The 25,068-nt window shown below is 42.5% G+C and overlaps 1 long non-coding RNA gene across 1 annotated transcript; it reads left to right on the top strand.

Moving 5' to 3' along the window:
* Positions 1-493: 493 nt before the first annotated feature.
* Positions 494-24,442, top strand: LOC129624666 (uncharacterized). The gene is made up of 3 exons (XR_008701093.1): positions 494-619; positions 23,702-23,838; positions 24,400-24,442. It is a non-coding gene; the product is annotated as an uncharacterized LOC129624666 (long non-coding RNA).
* Positions 24,443-25,068: the final 626 nt, after the last annotated feature.

Genomic DNA, 25,068 nt, shown 5'->3' with positions numbered 1-25,068 from the left:
CCCCTGAGCAGTCTCCTTGCCTCCTGCTGCGCTCTTGCGTGCTGGAGGCTGAAGGGGCGGCGACCGACAAGGCAAGAAGACCCTGTACCCCCGGCCACCAGGGCCCCAGTTCTCCATTCTCGGCCCGGTTCCCCCTTACACCGTGTTCCAGGGCGCCGGCTGGGACCACACAGCCTGCCTGGGGCGGCACTAAGCCATGCAAAAAGTCCAGCGCCAATGGAAAGCGCTCCTACCCCACCCTAGGCCAACCATCTGTGAAAGGCTCTGGGGGCAGCAGGCGCGGGCCGGGCGCTCATCAGCGCCCGCAGCGGCTTGGCCTTCACCTCCGCGGACACGCGCAGCATTGACGGCCCGAGCGGCGCGGCCAGGGTTCGCACTGCTCCAGGCGGCCCCGGGGAGAATGCTGGAGCCCCTGCCATGGCGCCTGTCCGCTCCGCGTGAGTAGAGAACCCCCTGATTTGGAGAGGAAAGCGCAGGCAGCCCGCCTCAGAGCCGCCTTACGAGTCACCGGTGGGCGCCCTCTACGCGCCGCTGCACCTGGAGCAAGGAGCTCGGCCCCGGGTACGGCGACGGCGGGACTTGGGGCTACCAGGCGGACTCTGCTGGGAGCCACAAGCAGGTACGAAGTTAGTTACAAAGTCCTGGGGAAGTTTAAGGAGGCGGGTAGAAAGACAAGGGCAAACGCGGTACCCCGCGGCCCCTGAGTACCCGGCTGCAAACTGTAGTAAGTCCCTGCACTGAGCCCTGGCAGTCACCCAGAAGGTGGAGAGTGGGGGTGGGGGGTGCGGGGCTGAGGGTGGGGGCGGTGTTAGTCTTTGCTGCTCAGTAATGCTCACTGGGCTGCAGGGGAGATCTGGAGAAAGCTGGCAGAGAGCAATACTAGCCTGCCTTCTGGGCATTCTGCCCTTATCTGGACCAAACAGGGTGTTGTTGTAGATTCACCAATTTTAAAGAAGCCTAAACCTATAGGAACTTCTCGGGGCTTCCCTGGTGACTCAGACGGTGAAGAATCCGCCTGCAATGTTCCCGGGTCTCCCGACCTGGGTTTGATCCCTGGGTTGGGAAGATCCCCTGGAGAAGGACCTGGCAACCCACTCCAGTATTTTTACTTGTAGAATCCCCATGGACAGAGGAGCATGTCTGGCTATAGTCCATTACGTCGCAAAAAGTCAGACAGGACTGAGTGACTAAGCACAGCACAGCAATCCTATAGGAACTTCTCGAGACAGACCACCCCACTCCCCATGCCTCTTGTTTGTAGAAAAACTTGAATCTCCCAGGCCTCCCCTGAGTCACAGAAGGCTGGTGATTGAAAGAATATGAAGTATAGTGACAAAATTTAAATAATAGATCAGCCATATATCAGTCATAGAATCTTTAGTTCCTCCCAGAAGGGCACAAATAACAGTATCTGGCGCATATTCTTGTGTTGTTGTGTGTGTATTTAGTCCCATCTGGCTCTTCCTACCCCAGGGACTGTAGCCCCCCAGGCTCTTCTGATTATGGGATTATCCAGTCCAGAATACTGGAGTGGGTTGCCATTTCCTCCTCCAGGAGATCTTCCCAATTCAGGGATCAAACCTGGGTCTCCTGTATCTCCTACACTGGCAGGTGAATTCTTTACCACTAGCACCACCTGGGAAGCAGATACTAAAACCACTATCAGATGGAGGAGGGTAACTGCATGATGACTATGAGCAAACAGGTCCCAGACCAGTTGAAGCCTAAGGACTGACGATGTCAAGCCCCATGACACTATCCTGTTATCTCACCATCAACCGGGGAATAGTGTATGAGCTGATTACTGTACTGTGGGTGAAGAATGGTACCTGACCATATCAGTAAACAAATGATGTTGAGGTCATCCAGGTATCAGCCACTGCAGCCAACCCCAAATGTGCACCTTGAGGGGCTTCAGCATGGAGGAAAACAGGATATTGATACTATCCCTAATAGTTAAGATGTATATCAAAGGAATGATTTCATTAAGCCCAGAATCTTGCATCTTCCCATGTTTAGAAAAGCACTAAATTCATTAACTTGAGATGTTTGGTTTTCTTTATTATTTTTGAATATCTTCTTTTTGGTTAAGTTTTTGTTTTGTATTTGCCTGCACTGGGTCTTCTTTGCTTTGCATGGGCTTTGTCTAATTGTAATGAGCAGTGGTGGGTGGGTGAGGGTGGAGGCGGGGCTACTCTCTGCTGCGGCTTGAGGGCTTCTCATTGTGGCAGCTTCTCTTGTTACAGAGCATCAGCTCTAGAGCTCACAGGCTTCAGTAGCTGTGAAACAGGGACTCATTAGTTGTGGTTCATGGGCTTAGTTGTGGTGCAGCATGTGGAATCTTCCCAGACCAGATATTGAACCCATGTCCCCTGCATTGGAAGGTGGATTCCTATCCACTGTACCACCAGGGAAGTCCTGTCTGATTTTCTTTTGATATTCTGACTACCAGTTTTTGCAAAAAATCCTTTTTGTCCTGGATCTTCCCTCTTCAGAGTAGCCCCTCAGAGCTATAGAGAGGCTGTCTCCTGGGCTTAAATCCTCAGCGAGTCTGCCAAATAAATCAGAATTCTCAACTTAGTACCCTGGACTCTCCCTCACCTTGCCTTTAAAAAACTCTCCCCTGAAATTTACTGGGGTGTTTGGGTCTTTGAACATGGCTCCCTTTTCTCCTGGCTTGGCCTTTGCAATAAACCTTTCTCTGCTTGGAACTCTAACGTTTCAGTGTCTTTGGCACCACACTGTCTTGGGCACAGGAACTTGGATTCAACAACACAACCTGTGGCCAAGCATTTGACCTCAGGCAGCAACATAGTTTAGCACAGATTCTGTTTGTAGAGCTACAGAGACCTAAAGAAAAGTAACAGAAGATTAGAAAACCTCAAATGATTTTGGAAAATGACTCAATGCTGTCTCTGGGGACAGGCCTTTTTCATCTTACATGTTGGACTATGTGGGGACCTCTGAGAGTTTTTTGCTCCCCTCTTAGGGAAAGGGGAATATGGGGAGAGAGAGCCTGATATGATTTCTTTCATCATGAACTCAGGGTCTAGCAGCGTAACAGTGATATATGTTACAGAAAGCAAGGTTATATGCATTTCCAAGAACATTACCTCATTTTTTACTCTAACAATGTCCTATTCAAGAAGATATTATTATCTCTCTTTTATGGATGAGAAAGATGAGGCTTACAGATAGCACTTGTCCAAGGCTTACAAGATAGCACTTGTCCAAATCAGTAAATGATGAATCCTGACTGGGACTCAAGTCCCAATGGTTGTCTTACTGGCAGATTGACAATGTGCATGAAAAGTACTTACAACACACTGTTTGGATAACTGTAGGACTGAATGAATAAAATCTTGGACTCCAACTTATAAGTCTTCAGTTATTTGTGTAACCATCTTACCAGCCCATCAGCTTCTCTTTCCTTCCATCCTCAGTGAAGAAAGATAAAAATTGGCTGTGCTTCTAACAGGATCATCTTGGTATTATTTGGTAATTCCCCATGTACTTTGGCTAAGAATAGTGTTATTAATAATGGCTTTTAGCTTCAGTTATGTAAGAGGAATAATCTCTGTAGAACTGGTATATAGCTATGTGGCTACAGATGACAATATTGTACTGTGTACTTAGAACTTTCTAAGAGAGTAGGTCTTGGATATTTTTGACATAAAAAAGAAAAAATGATTAAGATGTAAAGTGATGGCTATGTTGATTGGCTTTGTTATGGTGAATATTTGATAATGTATATGAAGTCATCAGGTTGTACATCTTAAATATATACAATTTGTGATTGTCCAGCCTCCAATTAAATAAATTTATATTCAGTTCAGTTCAGTTCAGTTGCTCAGTCATGTCCAATTCTTTGCGACCCCATGAGTCGCAGCATGCCAGGCCTCCCTGTCCATCACCAAGTCCCAGAGTTCACTCAGACTCACGTCCATTGAGTCCGTGATGCCATCCAGCCATCTCATCCTCTGTCATCCCCTTCTCCTCCTGCCCCCAATCCCTCCCAGCATCAGAGTCTTTTCCAATGAGTCAACTCTTCGCATGAGGTGGCCAAAGTACTGGAGTTTCAGCTTCAGCATCATTCCTTCCAAAGAAATCCCAGGGCTGATCTCCTTCAGAATGGACTGGTTGGATCTCCTTGCAGTCCAAGGGACTCTCAAGAGTCTCCTCCAAAACCACAGTTCAAAAGCATCAATTCTTCGGCGCTCAGCTTTCTTCACAGTCCAACTCTCACATCCATACATGACCACGGGTAAAACCATAGCCTTGACTAGATGGACCTTTGTTGGCAAAGTAATGTCTCTGCTTTTGAATATGCTATCTAGATTGGTCATAACTTTCCTTCCAAGGAGTAAGCGTCTTTTAATTTCATGGCTGCAATCACCATCTGCAGTGATTTTGGAGCCCAGAAAAATAAAGTCTGCCACTGTTTCCACTGTTTCCCCATCTATTTCCCATGAAGTGATGGGACCAGATGCCATGATCTTCGTTTTCTGAATGTTGAGCTTTAAGTTTATATTAAAAATTTTTTTTTAAAAATTGTGATTGTCAATTATACCTCAATAACACTGGAGGAGAAATCAATTTTAAAGAAAGTCTTAGTATATTCAAGCATTTTTTTATGCTTGAATAAAAACATAAACATGTTTTGCCAAACATGTAAGAATGGCAAAATGTTGATGATTTTCTATTGATGAGCATGGCAGGGGGTTATTATCCAATTTTCTCTATTTTTCATGCATGTTTGAAACTTTCTATTGCAAAATGGAAGCCAATGCTGCTGCTGCTGCTGCTAAGTTCGCTTCAGTCGTGTCCGACTTTGTGTGACCCCATAGATGGCAGCCCAGCAAGGCTCCCCATCCCTGGGATTCTCCAGGTAAGAACACTGGAGTGGGTTGCAATTACCATCTCCAATGCATGAAAGTGGAAAGTTTAAAGTGAAAGTGAAGTCGCTTAGTCGTGTCTGACTCTAGTGACCCCATGGACTGCAGCCTACCAGGCTCCTCCGTCCATGGGATTTTCCAGGCAAAAGTGCTGGAGAGCTGAAAATTGTAATTTTTCAATTACCTGCCTTTCTGGTGTTAGCTCTTTCTCAGATAATGCAATATACAGCCTACATAACCAGCCCTCACCTCATCAACAGTTCTTTTTGATCTTTTACTGGTAGCTCAGATGGTGCTTCCCTGGTGTGGCTTCCCTGGTGTGACTCACACAGTAAAGAATCCACCTGCATTGTGGGAGACCCAAGTTTGATCCCTGGGTTGGGAAGATCTCCTGGAGAAGGGCATGGAGACACACTCCAGTATTCTTGCCTGGAGAATCCCCATGGACAGAGGAGCCTGGTGGACTACAGACTATAGGGTCGCAAAAAGTCAGACATGACTGAGCAACTAAGTACACAGCACACAGATGGTAAAGAATCTCCCTGCGATGCAGGAGACCCGTGTTTGATCCCTGGGTCAGGAAGATTCCCCTGGAGAAGGAAATGGCTACCCACTCCAGTAGTCTTGCCTGGAGAATTCCATGGACAGAGGAGCCTGTCAGACTTCAGTCCTGGACATGACTGAATGACTTTCACTTTGATCTTCCATACAGTTTTGGCCCTTTATTTTATTCTTTTTAATATAAATTTATTTATTTTAATTGGAGGCTAATCACTTTACAATATTGTATTGGTTTTGCCATACATCAACATGAATCCACCACGGGTGTACACATGTTCCCCATCCTGAACCCCCCTCCCACCTTCCTCTCCATACCATCCCTCTGGGTCATCCCAGTGCACCAGCCCTGAGCATCCTATATCATGCAATTCATTTCACATATGATATTATACATATTTCAATGCCATTCTCCCAAATCATCCCATCCTCACCCTTTCCCATAGACTTGAAAAGACTGTTCTATACATCTGTGTCTCTTTTGCTGTCTCGCATACAGGGTTATTATTACCATCTTTCTAAATTCCATATATATGCATTAGTATACTGTATTGGTGTTTTTCTTTCTGGCTTACTTCACTCTGTATAATAGGCTCCAGTTTCATTCACCTCATTAGAACTGATTCAAATATATTCTTTTTAATGGCTGAGTAATACTCCATTGTGTATATGTACCACAGCTTTCTTATCCACTAGTCTGCTGATGGACATCTAGGTTGTTTCCATGTCCTGGCTATTATAAACATTGCTGCAATGAACATTGGTGTACATGTGTCTCTTTCAATTCTTCAATACAAAATGTATGTATTCACATACATACATATGCATACACACATACATCAGTGTGTATGCCCAGCAGTGGGATTACTGTGTCGTATGGCAGTTCTATTTCCAGTTTTTAAAGGAATCTCCACTCTATTCTCCATAGTGGCTGTACTAGTTTGCATTCCCACCAACAGTCTAAGAGGGTTCCCTTTTCTCCACACCCTCTCCAGCATTTATTGCTTGTAGACTTTTGGATCACAGCCATTCTGACTGGCGTGAAATGGTACCTCATTGTGGTTTTGATTTGCATTTCTCAGATAATGAGTGATGTTGAGCATCTTTTCATGTGTTTGTTAGCCATCAGTATGTCTTCTTTGGAGAAATATCTGTTTAGTTCTTTGGCCCATTTTTTGATTGAGTAGTTTATTTTTCTGGAATTGAGCCACAGGAGTTGTTTGTATATTTTTGAGATTAATTCTTTGTCAGTTGCTTCATTTGCTATTATTTTTTTTCCCATTTTGAAGGCTGTCTTTTCACCTTGCTTATAATTTCCTTTGTTGTGCAGAAGCTTTTAATTTTAATTAGGTCACATTTGTTTTTGTTTTTATTTTCAATATTCTGGGAGTTGGATCATAGAGGATCCTGCTGTGATTTATGTCAGGGAGTGTTTTGCCTATGTTCTCCTCTAGGAGTTTTATAGTTTCTGGTCTTATGTTTAGATCTTTAATCCATTTCGAGTTTATTTTTGTGTATGGTGTTAGAAAGTGTTCTAGGTTAATTCTTTTACAAGTGGTTGACCAGTTTTCCAAGCACCACTTGTTAAAGAGATTGTCTTTTCTCCATTGTATATTCTTGCCTCCTTTGTCAAAGATAAGGTGTCCATAGGTGTGTGGATTTATCTCTGAGCTTTCTATTTTGTTCCATTGATCTATACTTCTGTCTTTGTGCCAGTACCATACTGTCTTGATGACTGTGGCTTTGTAGTAGAGCCTGAAGTCAGGCAGGTTGATTCCTCCAGTTCCATTCTTCTTTCTCAAGATTGCTTTGGCTATTCGAGGTTTTTTCTATTTCCATACAAATTGTGAAATTATTTGTTCTAGCTCTGTGAAAAATACCATTGGTAGCTTGATAGGGATTGCATTGAATCTATAGATTGCTTTGGGTAGTATTCTCATTTTCACTATATTGATTCTTCCGATCCATGAACACGGTATATTTCTCCATCTATTAGTGCCCTCTTTGATTTCTTTCATCAGTGTTTTATAGTTTTATATATATAGGAGAAGGCAATGCCACCCAACTCCAGTACTCTTGCCTGGAAAATCCCATGGATGGAGGAGTCTAGTAGGCTGCAGTCCATGGGGTCGCTAAGAGTCGGACACGACTGAGCGACTTCACTTTCATTCATTGGAGAAGGAAATTGCAACCCACTCCAGTGTTCCTGCCTGGAGAATCCCAGGGATGTGGGAGCCTGGTGGGCTGCCGTCTGTGGAGTCGCAGAGAGTCAGACATGACTGAAGCAACTTAGCAGCAGCAGCAGCAGCATATATAGGTCTTTTGTTTCTTTAGGTAGATATATTCCTAAATATTTTATTCTTTTTGTTGCAATGGAATTGTTTCCTTAATTTCTCTTTCTGTTTTCTCATTATTAGTGTATAGGAATGCAAGGGATTTCTGTGTTTTGATTTTATATCCTGCTACTTTGCTATATTCATTGATTAACTCTAGCAATTTTCTGGTGGAGTCTTTAGGATTTTTCTATGTAGATGATCATGTCATCTGCAAACAGTGAGAGTTTTACTTCTTCTTTTCCAATCTGGATTCTTTTTATTTCTTTTTCTGCTCTGATTGCTATGGCCAAAACTTCTAAAACTATGTTGAATAGTAATGGTGAAAGTAGGCACCCTTGTCTTATTCCTGATTTTAGGGGAAATGCTTTCAATTTTTCATCATTGAGGATAATGTTTGCTGTGGGTTTGTAATATATAGCTTTGATTATGTTGAGGTATTTTCCTTCTGTTCCTGCTTTCTTGAGAGTTTTTATCATAAATGGATGTTGAACTTTGTCAAAGGCTTTCTCTGCACCTATTGAGATAATCTTATGGCTTTTATTTTTCAGTTTTTTAATGTGGTGTATTACATTGATTGATTTGGGATAAAGCCCACTTGGTCATGATGTATGATCTTTTTAATGTGTTGTTGGATTCTGATTGCTGGAATTTTGTTAAGGATTTTTGCATCTATGTTCATCAGTGATATTGGCCTGTAGTTTTCTTTTTTTGTAGCATCTTTATCAGGTTTTGGTATTAGGGTGATGGTGGCCTCATAGAATGAGTTTGGAAGTTTACCTTCCTCTACAATTTTCTGGAAGAGTTTAAGTAGGATAGGCGTTAGCTCTTCTCTAAAGTTTTGGTAGAATTCAGCTGTGAAGCTGTCTGGACCTGGGCTTTTGTTTGCTGGAAGATTTCTGATTACAGTTTCAATTTCTGTGCACGTGATGGATCTGTTAAGATTTTCTGTTTCTTCCTTGTTCACTTTTGGAAAGTTGTACTTTTCTAAGAATTTGTCCATTTCTTCCAAGTTGTCCAACTTATTGGCATACAATTGCTGATAGTAGTCTCTTATGATCCTTTGTATTTCTGTGTTGTCTGTTGTGATCTCTCCATTTTCATTTCTAATTTTATTGATTTGATTTTTCCCCCTTTGTTTCTTGATGAATCTGGCTAATGCTACTAGAGCTACTTCAAAGATAAAGACATTGCTTGCTAAAGTTGGAAATCTAGAGAATTCCCTTTTCAGACGGCCCATACTATGCTCTCCAGTCCCTACTGCTATCTTAGAACTATAACTAGCCATCTCTAAACTGCCAGATACATTCATTCCCTTCAGTTTCTGCTATCTTACTTTTTTTTTTTTAGCCTAAGATTTTTTTGAAACTTCTTAGTGTTCTTTTCCAAACATTAACCAATATGTGCTTAGAGGAAATAAATATTGAAAATCAGTATTGAATTGTATAAAGAAGGCTGGATATGAAGCCAGGGGACCAGTGATCTTGATGCTTCTTCACTTTTTACCCAATCTTCTCAGGTCTAAAATGGGAAATCCCCACTCTTCCTAAGACCTGAAGGATCATTCTGAGGCTCAGATATTGTGAACACACTTTGTAAAACCTAAACCTGAGGCAACATACAAACAAAAGGTTTGGTATTTGTTTCTTTTTTTTTCATTCATTAAAAAATGCTTAGCAAATGCCTGCTAGGTGCAAGACCACTAGGCCAAGCTTGGAACTTAGAAACATGGGGAAGATGTCATAAGGCCTCTATCCACACTTGTTTATTGATCTTAAATGGTTCAGTACTACAATTAAAAAGACAATAACACGTGTTGAAGAGAATGTAGAGAAACTGGAATCCTCATTCATTGCTTGTGGTAATGTAAAATGATACAGCTGCAAAGTTACCATATATTCCAGCAGTTTTCCTAGGTATCAATGCAAGATAAATGAAAACATCTGTTGACAAGAAAACTTAGATACAAGTGTCGGATAGCAATATTCATAAAAACCAAAAAGTGTGTTGTGGACAAGGGGCATCAAGTGTACATCAGCTGATGAATAGATAAATGAAATGTATTACATGAAAAAAATGAAATCATATTTGGCATGGTAGATATACTGATGCATGCTGCAACATGGATGAACATCGAAAATATTATGCTGAGTTAATGAAGCCAGCCATTGGCTCTGGTGAGGATAATGAGACAACATCTAAGGAGATTCAATCTTGTTGAACTTGATGATTCATTATGAAAAAACCTCAGGGACACATGACACAAATTGTGACTGTGCAAACTATAAATTATTAAATGATCTTCAGGATCTTATCAAAAAGTCAAAGCATCAAGTGTAAAATCTGCAGTAGGTATAAGAGCAGTACCAAGGCATTTAGACAGATGGCATTCACAATTTAAACATTCTCCAGTGAGTACCTACAGTTCTGAATATGGTGACAATTTATTTGTCACCCCACCTTTTAGTAATACATCCACCTCTGTAACCTCAGGAGTAGGCACCAAACTCAAATCTAGCCAAGTCTGTGTCCAAAGGGCGTGGCACAGAGATAACCTCATGGCCCAGGCCAACTGACTTGATTCCCTGCAATGTTGATTTTTTGGTGGTTTGTTGTTGTTGTTGTTTTAATTTATTTCTGGAAAAACCTCACTTTCTTGATAAGGAAGTTATAAGGGTATGGCCTGTAACTGCTGGTAGCCACATGCCCCATTTACATGAAGAAGCCTGAAAGAATATAGCAGGTACTCAGGGAAAGTCATCCAGTCAACAGCTATTTATTAAATACCTACTGTGTGGCAATCCTAGGTTGGAAAGATCCCCTGAAGAAGGAAATGGCAACCCACTCCAGTATTCTTGCCTGGACAATTCCATGAACAGAGGAGCCTGATGGGCTACAGTCCGTGGGGTCGCAAAGAGGTGGACACAACTGAGTGACTACACTTTCTTTTTTTCACTGTGGGGCAAGACTGATCCAGGAGTAAGGGATACCTAAGTGAGTAGGATGAGTGGTGTAAAGGAGATTCTTATTAAAATCAAGTCTCCAGGGTTCCTGAGGCTAATAACATCCCTTCTTGGATGGTGTGACCTGCTGGAGTAGAAGCTGTCATTTTCCAACTTGTGTCTTCTGACACTCCTTCAGAATTAAGGCAGCTCACTCCTTATCAGCAACTCTCTGCTGAAGGACCATTTCCTGGCTGTGGAAGAACATTGGGGTCATATGCAAGGAAGGTCAAACCCCTGGATTCAACCTCAGCCAGAGATGGATGGAGGGCTTCCCTGATAGCTCAGTTGGTAAAGAATCCTCCTGCAATGCAGGAGACCCTGGTTCGATTCCTGGGTTGGGAAGATCCACTGGAGAAGGGAAAGGCTACCCATTCCAGTACTCAGGCTTAGAGAATTCTGTGGACTGTATAGTCCATGGTGTCACAAAGTGTCAGACACGACTGAGCAACTTTAACTTTACTTCACTTCACTTCAGAGATGGATGGGGACTTGGTAGAGAAATGCCTTAGTGCCCTTGCCTTTCAGTTGGAATAATTCTGTCTCCCAGGGTGACCCAGCATGAAGGAGTCTAGTTGCCTGAGCAGTAACTTGCTTGTTAACACACTTTTATTGGCTTCCTTCCCTTCTCTGTCTCACTTCTCCACTCCCTCCAAGTGTTTTCCTGGGATCACTTCCAAAATAAACTACTTCCAGTCAAATCTTTGTCAGGGTCAGCTACTGGGGAACCCAAACTATGACACCTATCAGAAACTAATTACTAAAAAATATATGCACTCCATTGCACCCATATAAACCCTAACTAGTACTATGATGCTGGGAGGGATTGGGGGCAGGAGGAGAAGGGGATGACAGAGGATGAGATGGCTGGATGGCATCACTGACTCGATGGACGTGAGTCTGGGTGAACTCCAGGAGTTGGTGATGGACAGGGAGGCCTGGCGTGCTGCGATTCATGGGGTCGCAAAGAGTCGGACACGACTGAGTGAATGGACTGAACTGAACTGAACTGAACTGAGTACTATAAATCCTGGGTTGTCCAACATCATAGCACTATCCACAAGAGAACTCTGAGGACTTGAAATGCATCTGGTTCACACTGAGATGTGCTGTATGTATAAAATACACAATGCATTTCAAAGACATAATAAAATCTTTATGTCTTATTAATGATCTTTTACATTTTTTACATGTTGAAATGATATTATTTTGGACAAATTGGTTTTCAAATATCTTCTGAATATTAATTCACTTGTTCCTTTTTACTTTTTAATATGGCTACTACAAAGTTTATTAATAATATTAGTCGTGTAGTTCACTTCGTTTTTCTATGAACCTGAGATAAAGTGGTAGCTTTAAATAAGATGCATGTGGGAAAGGACAGCTGGCCTTTGGCCCAAAGCTGGTAGTTTTGGCCAGACAGCCTGAGGTGCCACCTCTTCAAATGAGCTGGTCTGCATGGACACACTTAATTCCAGGTCATGTATCTAGCAAAGTTCACAATCAAACTATCTTGTATAGCTTGCTTGCAACCTGTCTGAGATCTCGCTCTCTCTAAACTGAGACCAAATTCTGGACCAAGACCTCCCAACCCTTTTACCACCTAGTGTGTATGTTGTACAGTTTATAACTATTCAATTAACTCGTTACTCATTAATCTTGGGGCTTCCCTGGTGGTCTACTGGTTAAGACTCGGCACTTCAATCCCTGGTTGAGGAACTAAGATTTTGCATGCTTCATGGTGCGGCCCCACCAAAAAAAAGTCTTGTTAACCAAAGCAGCCAGGCAAGCTATTTCTAGCACTCATCTGTGTGTCCTGTAGGGCTACAATCATAAGTCCACTACTCTCAAACCACTTTTCTTATTTCAAATTTAGAATTTCACCCAACAACTCTCAAGCATTGCCATCCATCTCTACCAGTCAAGTTGTTGTTTCCATAGAACAACCATCTCTGTACCATAATGACACTTCTTTGTAGATCCATTTGGGTGTTTTCTTACATTTTCCTGCATCCTTTAAAATAATGAGATAGAAGATGGGAAAATTAATATGCTAATATCAGCAATAATGCAACTAAGGCAATTATGAGGAGAGCACAAAGTAGAGAGTAGGTGACTTTTCAGCCTGGTTTGGATGCAAATTGGAAGTAAGCTCTTGATTATATTTTTAATTTTGAAGGAAGAGAAACAATTTTTTAACCTATAAAATATCTATAGCAGTTTATTCATAAATGCTGAAATGTAGAAGCAACCAAAGTGTCCTTCAGCAGGTCAATGTCTTAGGGAAAACACAGACCCAAACTGTCTGCCCTGGCCAGGCACCATAGTAACCACTTGCATTAGTTATTTAAGAAGGAGGGCTTGGTAAGAAGTATGGAACTAACAAGCCACCACCAACTGAAAGAATTAGGAAAGGTGAAAAGAAAAGGGAAGACTCTAGTTCATATGTCTTGCCAACCTCCCAGAATCCTCCTTGCTGGAATCCATCTTGGCTGTGTCACCAGGAAGGACTCTGAGCCAGAACAATTGGTCAGAGACAACTGTGAAACAAATTCCATCACCATACACCCCAAGACTGAGAGCCATGTGGCAGAGAAGTTCTCCTGGGTTCTCTTCCTCTCCCCTTGGATGCCTCTTTTCCCAATAAAGTCTCTTGCTTTGTCAGCATGTATGTCTCCTTGGACAAGAGTGTTAGACAAGAGCCCATTCTTGGGCCCTGGAAGGGCCTTTAAACTATCCTGTTCAGACAATGTAATATTATTTAGCACTAAAAGAAATGTGCTACCAAGCCATGAAACCACATGAAGAAAACTTAATTCATTACTACTAAGTGAAAGTCAGTCTAAAAAGAGCTACATACTATATCATGCTAACTATATGACATTCTTTAAAAAGGCAAAATCATAGAGACAGTGAAAAGATCTGTGGTTGCCAGAGGGTGGAGTTGTATAGAGGTGGGAGTGAGGGATGAATAAGAGGAGCAGAGATAATTTTTAGGACAATGAAGATATTCTATGATACCATGATGACTGAAATGTCATTATACATTTGCCCTGCCAACTAAAAAATTAGTCAGAACCTGAAAGTAGAACTATTTTATTTGGTGGGAATATTAAGGACTCCAAGCACAGGAGACAGCATCTTAGTAACTCTGAGAAAACTGCTCTAAGGAGGCAGGAGGAGAAGTCAGGCTATGTACAAGTTTGCAACAAAGGTGGCAGGCAGTCTGAACATCAAAGATTATTGTTAAGTAAGGAAAACCAGATATCAAGCTTAGGAATTTAGCATTCTTCTATGTGTGGGAAGATGCAAGCCTCTGGGCTCACTGAATTCATTCCTTTCATATGCACCTCAGCTATCTGGAGCAAAATCCTGTGCCCCCTTTTTTTTTTTTTTTTTTTTTTGTTCTCACATCTCTCTTCTCCCCTTAAACACCCATCTCTTCAGCAGTCACTGTGGGGGGTGGCAGCATCTGCTGGATCTCAGGCATTGTGTTCCCTTTTGAGAGCCCCCATTCACATTTGGAGGTTGATGCCTGTTATATCCTTGTTTATTCATATGGACAGAGATATTCCATTTCACAGTCCAAACCCATAGAATACACAACACCAAGAATGAACCTTAATACAAGTGATGGACTTTGGGTGACTATGATGTGTCAATGTAGATTCATTAGATGTAGCAAATGTGTCTCTTTGGTAGGGATGTTGAGAGTCGGGAGGCTATGGAGTATGAGGGCAAGGGGATATGGGGAATCTCTGTACTTGCCCCTAAAAAACAAAAGAAACGAAAAAAAGAACTATGAAATACTTTTAAGTTATTGGTAAAGATTACATATCCAAATGGTGAAAGGTTATAATAGAGGAAATGGAGTGTTTCGAAGTTATAGAATGAGAGTCTATGTCCCACTGATCTTTTAGAGAATTTTATAGGCTTATACAGCACCTGATACAGATAAAGCTGACCCCAACAGTGACTCAGTTAGAACTGGACATGGAACAACAGGCTGGTTCCAAATAGGAAAAGGAGTATGTCAAGGCTATATATTGTCACCCTGCTTATTTAACTTATATGCAGAGTACATCATGAGAAATGCTGGGCTGGAAGAAGCAAAAGCTGGAATCAAGATTGCCGGGAGAAATATCAGTAACCTCAGATAGGCAGATGACACCACTCTTATGGCAGAGTGAAGAAGAACTAAAAAGCCTCTTGATGAAAGTGAAAGAGGAGAGTGAAAAAGTTGGCTTAAAGCTCAACATTCAGAAAACGAAGATCATGGCATCTGGTCCCATCACTTCATGGCAAATAGATGGGGCAACAGTGGAAACGGTGTCAGACTTTATTTTTTGGGGGGCTCCAAAATCACTGCAGATGGTGATTGCAGCCATGAAATTAAAAGACGCTTACTCCTTGGAAGAAAAATTATGACCAACCTAGAGAGCATATTGAAAAGCAGAGACATTACTTTGCCAACAAAGGTCTGTCTAGTTAAGGCTATGGTTTTTCCAGTGGTCATGTATGGATGTGAGAGTTGGACTGTGAAGAAAGCTGAGCGCTGAAGAATTGATGATTTTGAACTGTGGTGTTGGAGAAGACTCTTGAGAGTCCCTTGGACTGCAAGGAGATCCAACCAGTCCATTCTGAAGGAGATCAGCCCTGGGATTTCTTTGGAAGGAATGATGCTGAAGCTGAAACTCCAGTACTTTGGCCACCTCATGCGAAGAGTTGACTCATTGGAAAAGACTCTGATGCTGGGAGGGATTGGGGGCAGGAGGAGAAGGGGATGACAGAGGATGAGATGACTGGATGGCATCACTGACTCGATGGACATGAGTCTGAGTGAACTCCGGGAGTTGGTGATGGACAGGGAGGCCTGGCGTGCTGCGATTCATGGGGTCGCAAAGAGTAGGACACAACTGAGCGACTGAACTGAACTGAACTGAACAGTGAATCATTGCCACTTTTTCTGGAAGCTGCCCTACTTCTAGGAGACTCAATATATTTAATCCATATTTCACCTGCTTATTCTCTGCAGTAAGTATATCCCTTTATTTCCAATAACCTGTCTATGAGTAGGATGTTTATGCATACTGGAAATCTGTGTGAACGTTTAATATCTTTCCTCTTGCAAGCTCTAAGGCTCCAGTGACAGCCATCTATTCAGCCCTAGAGGTGAAAGTCCCTGGAGTTAGGCTTTGTGCCTCTGTGACTTGGGTCTGGCTACTAAATATTCTGTCATCCTGTTTCATTGTCTTATAAAACTGTTTGAGTCTGTGAACCACTTCTCTTCAGTGCTTAGGAGAGGCTAACTTTCCAGGTCAGGGTGAAACCAAGCAGAACCTTGTGGTGCTCCTGGGCACAGAAGGCTTTCTGTCCCCTGTTTCTTGTAGGGAACAGACCTCTAGTCTCCATGACCTTCCCTGAGTAATAAAGGGCAGATTCAAACAGTTGCTAATCTGGGAAAGGAAGGGATGCAAAGACAAGGGACAGAGAGTCAGAAAACAGTACTGGAGACTTGGAACAGCATCCTAGTCTTGTCTCAAGGAATACGCATAATATATTTGAGTTCTTTAAGCTGTCAGCATTGTTCATACCAGAGAAAGACCATGTGTTGTTCTTGTTCAGTTGCTCAGTCATGTCCAACTCTTTGTGATCCCGGGGACTGCAGCACTCCAGACTTCCTGACCACATGATGCTACATTAAAGAACCAGTGAAGCTCATCAGGAAGATTACCTGAGACGAACAAAGGTCCATCTAGTCAAAGCTATGGTTTTTCCAGTAGTCATATATAGATGTGAGAGTTGGAACATAAAGAAGGCTGAGCACTGAAGAATTGATGCTTTTGAACTGTGGTGTTGGAGAAGACTCTTGAGAGTCCCTTCAACTACAAGGAGATCAAACTAGTCAGTCCTAAAGGAAATCAGTCCTGAATAATCATTGGAAAGACTGATGCTGAAGCTCCAATATTTTGGCCACCTGATGTGAAGAGTGACTCTTTAGAAAAGCCCCTGATGCTGGGAAAGATTAAAGGTAAGAGAAGGGGATGACAGAGGATGAGATGGTTGGATGGCATCACCGACTCAATGAACATGAGTTTGAGCAAGGTCCAGGAGATGATAAAGAACAGAGAAGGCATGCGGTAGTCCATGGGGTCACAAAGAGTAGGATAGGACTGAGCAACTGAACAACAGATTAGAACATACACTGTAATCTTATCAGCAATCCCACCCTTGAACTGTTGCTATAAAACTCCTCATCCAAATCTCCTGGGGTTGGGACTCACAGTATTTTGGAACAGGAGTCCACTCTGTCCCCTTTTACCTGGCAAAGCTATAACGCTTTTTTTTTTTTTTTTTTTTTGCTTCACCCCAAATTCTGTTTACAAGATTCAATCAGGTGCTGCTGCATTGAGGCTGAGCTTTTGGCATCGGGGCTGCTGAAACAGTTCATATATGTGGTTTAGATACACAGTTGTGCTCCAGGGACCCTGTTTCTGTGGGTAGCTGTGTAGCAGGATTTGGTTTATGATAGCCACTGAGTTATCTAAAAGTATAGCTTGAACTGATGCTGAAGCTACCTGATGCGATGAACTGACTCATTTGAAAAGACCCTGCTGAGAAAGATTGAAAGCAGGAGGACAAAGGGACAACAGAGTATGAGACGGTTGAATGGCATCACTGACTCAATGGACATGAGTTTGGGTAAGCTCCCACAAACTCCCAAGGAGGTAGTGATGGACAGGGAGGCCTGGAGTGCTGCAGTCCATGGGGTCACAAAGAGTCGGACATAACTAAGCAACTGAACTGAACTGAATAGTTTGAACTTGAATTGACCTTTAGGGGATAGGCGTTCTGTTCCCTTCAGAACAGATCAGATCAGTCGCTCAGTCATGTCCGACTCTTTGCGACCCCATGAATTGCAGCACGCCAGGCCTCCCTGTCCAAAACCAACTCCCGGAGTTCACTCAGACTCACGTCCATCGAGTCAGTGATGCCATCTAGTCATCTCATCCTCTGTCATCCCCTTCTCCTCCTACCCCCAATCCCTCCCAGCATCAGAGTCTTTTCCAATGAGTCAACTCTTCGCATGAGGTGGCCAAAGTACTGGAGTTTCAGCTTCGGCATCATTCCTTCCAAAGAAATCCCAGGACTGATCTCCTTCAGAATGGACTGGTTGGATCTCCTTGCAGTCCAAGGGACTCTCAAGAGTCTTCTCCAACACCACAGTTCAAAAGCATCAATTCTTTGGCACTCAGCCTTCTTCACAGTCCAACTCTCACATCCATACATGACCACGGGTAAAACCATAGCCTTGACTAGATGTACCTTTGTTAGCAAATTAATGTCTCTGCTTTTGAATATGCTCTCTAGGTTGGTCATAACTTTCCTTCCAAGGAGTAAGCGTCTTTTAATTTCATGGCTGCAGTCACCATCTGCAGTGATTTTGGAGCCCAGAAAAATAAACTCTGACACTGTTTCCACTGTTTCCCCATCTATTTGCCATGAAGTGATGGGACCAGATGCCATGATCTTCGTTTTCTGAATGTTGAGCTTTAAGCCAACTTTTTCACTCTCCCCTTTCACTTTCATCAAGAGGCTTTTTAGTTCCTCTTCACTTTCTGCCATAAGGGTGGTGTCATCTGCATATTTGAGGTTATTGATATTCCTCCCGGCAATCTTGATTCCAGCTTGTGTTTCTTTCAGTCCAGCGTTTCTCATGATATACTCTGCATATAAGTTAAATAAGCAGGGAGACAATATACAGCCTTGACATACTCTTTTTCGTATTTGGAAACAGTCTGTTGTTCCATGTCCAGTTCTAACTGTTGCTTCCTGACCTGCATACAAATTTCTCAAGAGGCAGATCAGGTGGTCTGGTATTCCCATGTCTTTCAGAATTTTCCACAGTTGATTGTGATCCACACAGTCAAAGGCTTTGGCATAGTCAATAAAGCAGAAATAGATGTTTTTCTGGAACTCTCTTGCTTTTTCCATGATCCAGCAGATGTTGGCAATTTGATCTCTGGTTCCTCTGCCTTTTCTAAAACCAGCTTGAACATCAGGAAGTTCACGGTTCATGTATTGCTGAAGCCTGGCTTGGAGAATTTTGAGCATTACTTTACTAGTGTGTAAGATGAGTGCAATTGTGTGGTAGTTTGAGCACTCTTTGACATTGCCTTTCTTTGGGACTGGAATGAAACCTGATCTTTTCCAGTCCTGTGGCCACTGCTGAGTTTTCCAGATTTGCTGGCATATTGAGTGCAGCACTTTCAGGATTTGGAATAGCTCAACTGGAATTCCATCACCTCCACTAGCTTTGTTCGTAGTGATGCTTTCTAAGGCCCACATGACTTCACATTCCAGGATGTCTGGCTCTAGGTCAGTGATCACACCATCGTGATTATCTGGGTCGTGAAGATCTTTTTTGTACAGTTCTTCTGTGTATTCTTGCCATCTCTTCTTAATATCTTCTGCTTCTGTTAGGTCCATACCACTTCTGTGCTTGATCGAGCCCATCTTTGCATGAAATGTTCCTTTGGTATCTCTGATTTTCTTGAAGAGATCTCTAGTCTTTCCCATTCTGTTGTTTTCCTCTATTTCTTTGCATTGATTTCTGAAGAAGGCTTTCTTATCTCTTCTTGCTATTCTTTGGAACTCTGTATTCAGATGTTTATATCTTTCCTTTTCTACTTTGCTTTTTGCTTCTCTTCTTTTCATAGCTATTTATAAGGCCTACCCAGACAGCCATTTTGCTTTTTTGCATTTCTTTTCCATGGAGATGGTCTTGATTCCTGTCTCCTGTACAATGTCATGAACCTCATTCCATACCTCATCAGGCACTCTATCTATCAGATCTAGGCCCTTAAATCTATTTCTCACTTCCACTGTATAATCATAAGGGATTTGATTTAGGTCATACCTGAATAGTGTAGTGGTTTTCCCTACTTTCTTCAATTTCAGTCTGAATATGGCAATAAGGAGTTCATGATCTGAGCCACAGTCAACTCCTGGTCTTGTTTTTGCTGACTGTATAGAGCTTCTCCATCTTTGGCTGCAAAGAATATAATCAGTCTGATTTCGGTGTTGACCATCTGGTGATGTCCATGTATAGAGTCTTCTCTTGTGTTGTTGGAAGAGGGTGTTTTGTTATGACCAGTGTATTTTCTTGGCAAAACTCTATTAGTCTTTGCCCTGTTTCATTCTGTATTCCAAGGCCAAATTTGCCTGTTATTCCAGGTGTTTCTTGACGTCCTACTTTTGCATTCCAGTCCCCTATAATGAAAAGGACATCTTTTTGGGGTGTTAGTTCTAAAAGGTCTTGTAGGTCTTCATAGAACCATTCAACTTCAGCTTCTTCAGCATTACTGGTTGGGGCATAGACTTGGATTACTGTGATATTGAATGGTTTGCCTTGGAAATGAATGGAGATCATTCTGTCGTTTTTGAGATTGCACTGAAGTACTGCATTTCGGACTCTTTTGTTGACCATGATGGCTACTCCATTTCTTCTGAGGGATTCCTGCCCACAGTAGTAGATATAATGGTCATCTGAGTTAAATTCACCCATTCCAGTCCATTTCAGTTCACTGATTCCTAGAATGTCAACATTCACTTTTGCCATCTCTTGTTTGACCACTTCCAATTTGCCTTGATTCATGGACCTGACATTCCAGGTTCCTATGCAATATTGCTCTTTACAGCATTGGACCTTGCTTCTATCACCAGTCACATCCACAGCTGGGTATTGTTTTTGCTTTGGCTCCATCCCTTCATTCTTTTTGGAGTTATTTCTCCACTGATCTCCAGTAGCATATTGGGCACCTACTGACCTTGGGAGTTTCTCTTTCTCTATCCTATCACTTTGCCTTTTCATACTGTTCATGGGGTTCTCAAGGCAAGAATACTGAAGTGATTTGCCATTCCCTTCTCCAGTGGACCACATTGTGTCAGATCTCTCCACCATGACCCACCCATCTTGGGTTGCCCAACGGCCATGGCTTAGTTTCATTGAGTTAGACAAGGCTGTGGTCCTAGTGTGATTAAATTGACTAGTTTTCTGTGAGTATGGTTTCAGTGTGTCTGCCCTCTGATGCCCTCTTGCAACATCTACCATCTTACTTGGGTTTCTCCTACCTTGGGCATGGGGTATCTCTTCAGCAAAGCGCAGCCATTGCTCCTTACCTTGCACGAGGGGTATCTCCTCACCGCCGCCCTTCCTGACCTTCAACGTGGGATAGCTCCTCTAGGCCCTCCTGCGCCTGCGCAGCCATGGCTCCTTGGACGTGGGGTTGGTCCTCCTGGCCTCCACCCCTGGCCTTGGGCGTGGGTTGCTCCTCCCTGCAGTCGCCCCTGGCCTCAGGTGTAGGGGCATGGGGTAGCTCCTCCCAGCCGCCGCCCTTGGCCTTGGACGTGGGGTAACACCTCTTGGCCGCCCCCCCTTACCTCAGGCGCTGGGTAGCTCCTCTCGGCCATTCCTGTGCCGTCACAGTCTGGTACTCTCCGCCGCTGCCTCTGACCTCGGACGTGGGGTAACTCCTCTTGGCCGCTGCCCTTCGGGCATGGGGTCCTCCCAGCTTCTGCCCCTGACCTCGGACGTGGGGTGGCTCCTCTTGGCCGTGCTTAGTGCGCCGGTCTTCGCAGTCACCTGCACTTAGCGCGCTGGTCGTCGCAGCCGCCTGCGTGTTCCCTTAGTACTTACTAAAGCCTGAACCTGGTGTGAGGTCCACATAGAGATTGTCTGACCAAACATTAACATTTCTGCCTCCTCCTTTAGGAAGATATAGTAGCTGCTATTGCCCAAAGGCCAGGAGAACATTCCTTCAGTTCAGTTTAGTCACTCAGTCATGTCCAACTCTTTGTGACCCCATGAGCCGCAGCACGCCAGGCCTCCCTGTCGAACACCAACTCCCAGAGCCCACTCAAACTCAGGTCCGTTGAGTTGGTGATGCCATCCAACCATCTCATCCTCTGTCTCCCCTTCTCCTTCTGCCCTCAATCTTACCCAGCATCAGGGTCTTTTTAAATGGTCAGCTCTTTGTATCAGGTGGCCAAAGTATTGGAGTTTCAGCTTCAACATCAGACCTTCCAATGAACACACAGGACTGATTTCCTTTAGGATGGACTGGCTGGATCTCCTTGCAATCCAAGGGACTCTCAAGAGTCTTCTCCAACACCACAGTTCAAAAGCATCAATTCTTCGGTGCTCAGCTTTCTTCACAGTCCAACTCTCACATCCATACATGACCACTGGAAAAACCATGGCCTTGACTAGATGGACTTTTATTGGTAAAGTAATGTCTCTGCTTTTCAATATGCTATCTAGGTTGGTCATAAATTTCCTTCCAAGGAGTAAGCCTCTTTTAATTTCATGGCTGCAGTCATCATCTGCAGTAATTTGGGAGCTCAAAAACTCCCAAAACTGTTTCTACTGTTTCCCCATCTATTTGCCATGAAGTGATGGGACCGGATGCCATGATCTTAGTTTTCTGAATGTTGAGCTTTAAGCCAACTTTTTCACTCTCCTCTTTCACTTTCATCAAGAGACTCTTTCGTTCTTTATCACTTTGGTGTCATCTGCATATCTGAGGTTACTGATACTTCTCCGGGCAATCTTGATTCCAGCTTGTGCTTCCTCCAGCTCAGTTTAATCTAATTGTTTTGAAAAATAAACAGTCTCTTCAGGGAGGAGTCCCAGTCTTTGAGCTAATACCCCAGGGGCGATTCCCCTTATTTCATGAATGTAAAGGTCAAGCTTGACATTCATACTTCCCTGGTGACTCAGATGGTAAAACGTCTGCCTGCAATGCGAGAGATTCAGGTTTGATCCCTGGGTCGGGAAGATCCCCTGGAGAAGGCAATGGCAACCAACTCCAGTACTCTTGCCTGGACAATCCCATGAACAGAGGAGCCTGGTAAGCTACAGTCCTTGGGGTTGCAAAGAGTTAGACATGACCAATCAACTTCATTTTCCTTTCCTTTCCTTTTCAAAGGTCAAGGTTTACTTAAATCTGAGAGGCACAGGGCAGTGGCCTGAAGTAATTGCTTTTCCAATTCTTGAAAGGCCCTTTGCGTTTTGAATTCTGTTCAAAAAGCCCATCGTTTTATCCTTTCGACTTTTCCTCTAAAGGTCTAGCCTATTAGGTCATAGTTAGGGATCCAGATGCTGCACAACCCCCCATTCCCCAGGAAACCTCTAAAATGTTTTCTAGTTCCTGGAGCAGTGAGACTGCAAATGACAATCTGTCTCTCTTTAAAATACTGCTTTTATTAACTCACCAAAACCTCTGCTTTGCCAAATCCCATTGTCACTCTTCTGTCTTCATCTTACTCAGAAGCATGGACTCCAGCTTCACCTTTTAGAAACAAACTCTTCACCTCTGTGACAGCACGTTCTCTTTCACCTCAGACTCCTTGGATGAGTCTCTACCTGTGAATGTTGGCCTCAGGCCTCAGTCTTTGGCTTCTATCTCTTTATGTCTTTTGTTCTCTTTCACTTTTTTCTTTCTTAAATCTTATTTAAGAAAAATTCTTCAATGAGTAGAAAAACTATCAGGATCTTATATAATCTGGGATTTATATATATAATAAAATTTAAAATTGGGGTATTTTTAGCATCCTTGATATATTTAATGTTAAAAGAAGAGGGCAATTTACTAAAAGTTTAGGAACACCCTGGTGGCTCATGGACTTCCCTGGTGGCTCAGATGGTAAAGAACCTGCCTGCAATTCAGGAGACCTGGGTTCAATCCCTGGGTTAGGAAGAACCCTTGGAGAAGGGAAAGGCTCGCCATTCCAGTATTCTTACCTGGAGAATTCCTTGGACTGGGGGACTAAAAGAAATGCATATAGTCCATGGGGTCACAAAGAGTCAGACACAACTGATCAACTTTCACTTTCACTTTTCATATTCCAGTGGCTCAGAGGTAAAGCATTCGCCTGCAATGAAGGAAACCTGGGTTCAACCCCTGGGTCAGGAAGATCCCTTGGAAAAGGAAATGGCAGCCCACTCCAGTATTCTTTCCTGGAGAACCCCATGGACAGAGGAGCCTGGTGGGTCCATGGGGTTGAAAAGAGTCAGACATGACTAAGAAACTAACACTTCACTTCATTAAGCCATTAGCAAACCAAAGTGTCTTCCGATAATATCTACTTCTTCAGCTATCATTCTTTGGATAATTTCAGTCTCACAGAAGACAACTGTGACCCAGAGGCATCTAAGTTGCTAAAATTATATGCCCAAAGTCATCATTTTTATTCCTAGCAGAAATCCTCATATCTTTATTTTAAAGCCTATTAAAACTTACTTTACAAGGCAGTTTAAATAAAATATTTTTAGAAAAGTGAAGAGATGGAAAATATATTAAAAATTGTCATGAAAATTTAAAAAGTTAAATCATATCTATTCGAAGTGTGTAAGTAAATCCATAAATCCCTACATCTATGTTTCATTAAGTCCTAAGCATATTGTACTACATGGCACAATACTACCTGTCAGTAATGATGCCAAACATTTGTCATTAGTAATTGCACACATAGTAAAAATTGTAAGCTCTGTAAGGGTAGGAAACATACATTTCATTTACATGCAATTTTCTACTTTTATTCCTGCAGCTTCTTTGAGAGTGCAGTTGAAAATATTCTATTTAAAAGGAATGAAGGTAAGTCTCTTATGCAGAATCAAAAAAGAATTTTAAAATTCTTTATGCTCGGGAAGAGTGCTTCAGCTTTTTTAACCCCTGAATATATAATAGATCTAGAAGTATCTAAAATAGAGATTAAATATTAATAATATGCATTGCAAGTTAATTTTCAAATGTATTTCTTACCTTAAATTATATTTCTTTCAGTTAAATGAAAGTCACATTTAATAAACACAAAAAAATATTTTTATCAATTAAAAATGGACCTGCTAATGGTGATTTGTAAGGGATGCGAAGGAGATTATAATGATAACTTTAGTAGTGTTCTATAAATTACTTATAGAAAGGCTAAGTCTGGCCTTCTAATTTTCCTCATTGAATTGGAGAAAGCTGTATCTGTGTGAGGTGGTATGAAAGCCTGTGAAATTCTCTAAGGGATTAATGGACTATGAATCTTGGTCTATAACTTGAAAGAACTCTCCATTTTCTCTATTGTGTTATTTCACCATTTGGATATATAATTTTCACCAATATCTTACCAGTATTTCATTGTTTTTTTTTTTTTTCTTTTATTTAATTGAATGGGTCAATTTCAGACATTTCTCATATGTTCCCTTCCCTCACAATCCACAGCCTCCCA

The sequence above is a fragment of the Bubalus kerabau genome, chromosome 12, assembly GCF_029407905.1.
Source record: "Bubalus kerabau isolate K-KA32 ecotype Philippines breed swamp buffalo chromosome 12, PCC_UOA_SB_1v2, whole genome shotgun sequence".
NCBI lineage: Eukaryota > Metazoa > Chordata > Mammalia > Artiodactyla > Bovidae > Bubalus > Bubalus kerabau.
This window is presented reverse-complemented; position numbering and strand designations above follow the sequence as displayed.